Raw genomic sequence first — 7,247 nt, 5'->3', positions numbered from 1 at the left:
GCACTTGTAACAAAATGCTCTGACCCAGGAGTGACACGTATCACTTCTGCTCATTAACTAGAGTTATGTATATGGTCCCACTCCATCACAGGGATCCAGGAAATGCAATCTTAGTATATGAGAAGAGGAGAAAGCCATAAATATTTAGCAAACAACACTAACGACTAATGGGTTCTTTCCTTTTATTTACACACATTGGCTTGGTCCAGGGGCATCAGAGATATCCAGGCCATCATCGCATTAAGTGAAGAGTAAGTATTTTAAGAACATGGAATCCCCAGGCTGGCTTAACTGGAGAATAGAAATAACTCATTGCACCCAGGAATTTTAACATAAATGGAAACATTTCAGTAATATCTAGTTTAGGATAATCTGTGCACATAGGTGATACTGGCACATTTCTCTCAATTGCAAATGACTCATGATCAGTGTGGCTCCCAAAGCTGGCTGATCTTCAGAATCACCTGGGAAACAAACAAAGATGGAAATGTCTGGGTGTCACCCCTAAGAATTCTTATTCAATATATGCTGGAATGTGCCCTAAGAATCTATGTACCTAACCCCTGGACTCCAGGGATTCTTATGATCATTAGGTTTGGTAACTTTCGCTGAAGACATTCAAGTCCAGCAGTCCTCATGCAAGGTAATGCACCAGCCTTTCCAATGTCACAGACCACTGAGACTGGTGAGCCATCAGGCGACCCAAAGGAAGTCACGAGCGCCAATAAAATAGAGTGAAACAAACACTGGCTGAGGGTCATAACACCTACTACTTGGTTCTTGTTCTGATTATCTATTGCTGCACAGCAAACCAGCCCAAAACCTAGTGGCTTAAAATACCAACAAGCATTTCATTTGCTCAAGATCCGCATTTGGGGCAGGGGTCTGCAGAGATGGCTGTTTCTGTTCCATGTGTTTCCAGGAAGGAGTGCTTGCCTGGAGCTATAGGATCCACTACCAAGTTGGCCACACAATATGGAGTGTCAGCAGGGGCTGTTGACCAGGGACCCCAATTCCTTTCTCTGTGTGTCTCTAGGGTGCTACTTGGACTTCCTCCCAGCACGGCATCTGGGTTCCAAGAGTCCATGTTCACAGAGCAGGAAGTAGAAGCAACTGGTCTCTTAAGTAAGGCCTGAGTCCAGAAACTGGTACCATGTCACTTAGCTTTCTATTAGCTAAGTGGTCACAGAACCTGCCCAGATTCCAGGGGAGGGATACAGTTCTGCTCTCAGTGGGAGCAGTGTCAAAGAATTTGCAGCCATCTTTAATCTGCCACAGTCCTCGATATGCCTTTTGGGCCTCAGGCTTCTCACCTGTGAAATCAAAGAGTCAAACTGGATTATCTTTGAGGGCCTTGCCAACCCCCAAAGGCGATGAGTCACTGGATCTGATGCATAATTTGCTGACTGACAAAGAAGCCCAGTCTGCAGGTCCATGCCCTTTGTAAACCAGCATGCATGCGGTGACAGTTTAACAGAGCCTGACAGACATGCAGAGCTCACAGGGCAGCAATGACCCTGGGCGCCGAGGCCCCTCTGCATTTCCCACTAGACTCTCTGCTGTTTTTCTTCCCAAAGCCAAAATTGTATCCTAATTCCTGGAACCTGACAGCAGCTGTCCTGAGGGCTTCCTAACCATCCACGTCATTCTTGCCCCATCTCTTGGGCAATAATTCCTAAGTTAAGCATGCAGTAAATGAACAAGAAATCTCGACGGGAGGTTGGCAAAACTCACAAGCACAACAAAGGGCTCGGTAGGTGGGCCCTAGTCCCAGACAATCTGGGTTCAAACACCCCCAGGACCACATTCTAGCTGCGACCATTGGATAATGTGATTTCATCATTTTAAGTTTGGTTTATGTTTTAAAATGGTGATATAGATAGCACCTATCTCAAAGAGTTGTTGCAAGACAACAATATGTATTTTATAATACATATTAAACACTTAGCACAGAGCCTGATCCATAGCAAACACTTGATAAATATTAGCCATTGTTTTTATTAAGTCATAATGCAAATAGACACTCTAGTCATGGTTTGCCATACATTTTCCAGAGCCGGAGAAGATGGGTCTTACTAGAATGAGAAATGTTAGCCCAGCACTGCCGATCTATAGTCGGCCTGGCCACTGGTCACCAGAGCCCCATGGGGGAAAAGAAAAGGTGACCATGCAAACATCTCTCTCCTGCTCACCCAGCATCTGTGGGTGGAGAGTCCACACTGGCTGAGCATTGCTGACCCAGTGACTCCAGATCCCAGTGTGGACACTCATCTCACATCCTAGGCCACCCAGAGCCTGGAGATATTTGTTGAATGTCTACCAGATGCAGAGCCTCCAACAGAGAACAACCCAGCCAAGGAGGACCCAGCCCTCCTGGAGAGCACGTTCTATTGTTTACTATATTTTAAAGGCACACCTTTCAGAAGTCCTCGGCTCAGTCACTGGAGACTGCCCTCTCAGTCTCACATTGAAGAATCTGCAGCTTTCTCTGATACCCAAAAGCTGGCTTTGCAGACTCTCTTACGGGTGAGTGGGTGTGTGCGATGGGAGGGGAAAGACTGTGTACACTCTGGACAACACTTTTATGGCCATATGGGAATATTTTGGTGATGCTGTAAAGTGTAATTCCTCAGTGTTATTACAAAACTGCCAGCTCATTTCTGAAGAAATGCAAAACACAAACAAGCCGGCCTTGTTTGCTTTATCAATGCTGTACTGTAGTGCTGGGTTTAGGGAGGCGGCTGCCCCAACAACATCTTGTAATGCCCATGCTGACTCCTTCAGGAGATGGCTCCAGGGCTCCACGGCTTCCTAAATAAGGGAAAAAAGGCCATGTCAAATGTGGGGGAGAGATTCAGACCTGAAGGAACCAGGCAACAGAAAACACAGCCTGGCACTGCAGTGGGTGATGGTCAGCTCCTGGTAAAGGAAGGGCACAGGCCAGCTCAGTGTCAGCCATGCCCACAGAGTCCCTCACACACACACCATGCTCTGACCCTTCTTCTCAGTCACCTCCTACATGGGATCCTCTGCCCCCTGCACCTCCTTAAACAGGACCTTCCCCAAGGTTTCTCTTCTCGGGCCGTTCACCTGTTTGCTATGATCACCTCATGCTGGTGTCTTTTGCTGATAGATTCTAAATAAAGATGCATCCCAGACATCTCCCCTGAGCCCTCACTCCCATCTATCCAGAGGCCTCCTGGACCTCTCCACCCAAGGTCCCATGGCCCTTCAAACTCAGTGTTATAGGTTGAATTATGTCCCGCCGCCCCACGGACAAAGGACTGACATCCTAACTCCCAGTACCTATGAATGTGACTTTAAAGGGAAATAGGGTCTTTGCAGATGTAATCAAGTTAAGATGAGGTCACTGGGGTGGGCCCTAATCCAGTATGACTGGTGTCCTTCTATGAAGAGAAAAGTGCAATAGGAAGACACACACAGGGAGAACACCACATGAGGACACAGGCTGAGATGGACCGACGTGGCTACAAACCAAGGACACTAAAGGTTGGAGGCCACCAGCAGAAGCTGGGGAGAGGGAAGGGAAGATCCCACCCAGAGTCTGGGAGCAAGCCCTGCCCATGCCTTCATGAGGACTTCCATCCTCTAGAACTGTGAGACAATTCCAGTTCTGTTGTTTGAAGCCATGCAGTTTATAGAACTTAGCAGCCCTAGGAAAGGAGTAATGTCAACATGGCCCAAACTGAGTTCTCCATTTTCTGCCTTTCTCAGACTTGCTTCTCTTCTGCTAATCTGTGTTGTGATAAAGGAAACAAGCTGCCGAGTCAGAAATTTGAGAGTCCACTTTGACCGCCCCCCACCCCCGTCCTCATGCCAGCCCATCATCAAGTGCCAAGTCACATCAACTTGACCTCCTTTTACTGCATGAGTCTCTGCCCTGGTTCAGCCTGGTGCCTTCACCAGGAGAATATTGTAGTGACCTCCTTCCTGTTTTGCACACTGGGCCAATCTCCCTTCATCTGACATCATCTGAGAGCCCCCCCCCCCCCACCCTCACTTACCCTTCTCATTCCACTAGTGTGATCTAAAACCCCTCATGTCACACCCCTGCTTAAATCTTCCACAGTTGTTCCCCCTCTAAACTCTAAACTCACAGGCATGGCCTGCAGGGACCTTCATGAATGAGTTGGTTCCAGTATAACTGCTTCCATTTGTCTTCTTTCATATACTCCTTTTCCCCAACCTTGAACTTGATGCTCAAGCAATATTAAATCACTTAAAGCTTTCAGAATATGCCTTCATGTCCTTGCAGGGGCTGGTCCTAGTGCCAGAAACATCACACCATCCTCTTATTTCCTGGTAAACGTCTGTTCATTCTTCACATCTTTGATTAGATATTTCCTCACTTGTGAAACCTTCCAGACTTCCCCCAGGCAATTTGGGGTAGTCTGTGTTCCCTTGGTCCTATAACGATAATTATCTTCTTTTATTATAACTGGGCTATTTACAGGCCTGTCTCTCTACCATGCAATTTTGAGGGCACAGACTATGTTTTCTTCTTGGTATTTCTAATGCTTCACGTTCCTTCATTCGTTTCATCCTTCTTTCCTTTATTCGTTTGACAAACATTTATTGTATTTAGCACCTACAATGAGCTACACAAGGCACTAGGGACACCATGACAAATGCTACTCCTGCCCTCTTGGTAATTACCATCCATTGGGGAGAACACTAAGCTAGCAGGTGATTGAGGGGGAGGCCCACAATCCCTATAGCCCACAGGGATATAGGTACAAGGAGCTATTGGAATAGGTAGGTGGATACTTTGCTCAGCCCATGGGAAGGAGGTCTATGGTGAGAACAGAATGTGGTCAAGAATGCTTCTGGGAATGCACAGCTGGAAAACAGAGGGGGAAAAAAGCAAAACAAAAGGAAAAGAGGCTGGTAGTGTATATGGACACCAGATCCCAGGGGCCTTGTAAGTCTGTTAAAGAGAGTGGACTTTATCCTGAGGGCCCGATGAGTCATAGAAGTGTTTTAAACACTTTGTCCTTTTTTCCTTTTAAAATTGCCTTTATCCAATTGCTTTTAATTTAAAAAGCAAAAACGTGATTCTTGTAATAAGCATAAAGGCCAAAAAGACAGAAACAAGAAGTTAAAAATCTTTCCATCTCATGCCTCCGCCTTGAGGTAGCACATGCTGTTAAGACACGCTTCTCGACACTGGGACAAATACACGCAAACACAATATGGGCATGTGCATTCAGTTTCATCTGCTTATTTGAATTTTTTATGAAAAGGGATCATAGCGTACACACTTTCCGCAACCTGCTCTTGCACTTAATATATTAGCATCTCTCTACATGAGTATGTTGATAAATCTAACTCTTTTTGATAGCTACGTAATATCCCATAGCATGGAGACACCATGTTTATTCAGTTCTTTTATTGTTGATAGATAACTATGCATTGCCCAATATTTTGCCACAGCAAAGAGTGCTTCTGTAAACATTCATGTGCGTATATTCTTGGGTAGGGGTGTTTTTACATCTACTGGAATAACTGCCCCCAATGGGTTTGCTGAGTCAATGGTGGCACTTTAAACTTTAAAAAGCATCGCCAGATTATTTTTCATGGAGGTTTCAGTGGTTTGTACTCCTACCAGCAAGGTATGAAAGCGTTCATCCTCCTACATTCTCTCAAGCACAAGATGTTACTGGTGTTAATTTTTGCCAATCTGACAAATAAATCATTAAATTTGATAAAATAAAATCACTAAGTTTGAACTTCCTTTTGACCAATCCTTTTCAGCTCCACTTTAATCTTTATTTTCTCTTCTGTGACTTACCTGTTCATGTTTTCCCCTACATTCCTATTGCCTTTTGCCATTTTATTACCAGTTTATATGAGCTTTGGGTAAATTAAGGATAACGTCTTCTCATATGTGCAGCCCAGGTTTATCTGAATCTATAGTCTGTCATATGACTTTCCTTATGGCATTTTTTTTTTCCTTAAAATTTGAAAAAAAAATATGTAGGCATGTGTCCTTTTTTCTCTCCCTTCAGTTTTGGGGATTTCTACAATTATTAAAAATATCCCTTCTACTCCAAAGTTATACAAATTTGTAAATTTGGAAAGTGAGTTTTCCACTAAATTTTTTTCAAATACTTTATGTGCTTATTTGTTTACTTAGAATTATATCTTTAACCCAAACCCATCTGAGATTTATTGCTGCATACGGTATGAGGTAGTAGCTACCTTGCTTTTTTTCTCCCAGAATGAGAGCCAATTAGGTCAACACCATTTCTTGAATCAATCATAATTTTCCCACTGAATTGAAATGTCACCTTTATCCGATTTTAAGTATGGCAACACACTATGTTCATTCCCGACATCAAGCCTATTCCACTGAGTTATTTATTCAGGTGCCAAAATACATTTTCTCGATGACAATCACTTTATCTTAAATTTTAATATTTGGTGAGGTAAATGTCCCCAATTTTCTTTTTCAAAATTGTCACAGCCTACAAGTGCTCTGTTATGATGCCCCACTATAATTATGCTTTTCCATTAAATTCATCTGTGTTTCAAAGAGGTTGTGGTTAAGAGAGCGGCAGCAAATCCTGGATGGTTGCACAAAGGAACGCCAAGTCACTCACACAGCCTCAGTCCCCGCAGGCACCCTTGCAAGCAGCCCCACACGCCAGTTCCTGCCCACCAGACTACCTGGATGTACCTCAGAACTCTGGGCCTTGGCTGCTTTTCTCCCCTGTCTCTCAGGTTCCAGGGATCACTTCACCCAACTTGTAGGGGCAGCCTGACCCTGTTCGCCCCTGGCAGCTCCATCCCAGGCAAGTGGGGCTGCCTGCTTGGGGCTTTTTCCTTCCCTTCAGGTTCCTGCCAGCTCTAGGCACAAAGGCATAGGGGACCAAACCCCTGCACGGCTAACTCCCTGCTGCTGCAGCTGCCCAGGACATGCTACTTTCCAGCACAAATGCTCTCCTCCCAGCAGATGTTTCCCGGTTTTGCAGACCACCCTTTGATTTCTTCCTGGGGCACCACCCCTGACTCCCCGCCCGGCCCTCCCAGGCACCATCATTCTGGCCGCTTCCTCATAGGCATTGCTGATGGTAGCAGGAGGGCAATAAAATCAGAAACATGGTATTACAGGTTGAACCATGTCCCCTAAAAATTCCCACCTTAAAGTCTAACCCCCAGTACCTGAGAATGTAACTTTATTTGGAATTGGGGTGATGGCAGCTGTAACTGTCATAAGCGTGGAC

Source organism: Panthera onca, chromosome A3 (assembly GCF_046562875.1).
Source record: "Panthera onca isolate mPanOnc1 chromosome A3, mPanOnc1 haplotype 2, whole genome shotgun sequence".
NCBI lineage: Eukaryota > Metazoa > Chordata > Mammalia > Carnivora > Felidae > Panthera > Panthera onca.
This window is presented reverse-complemented; position numbering follows the sequence as displayed.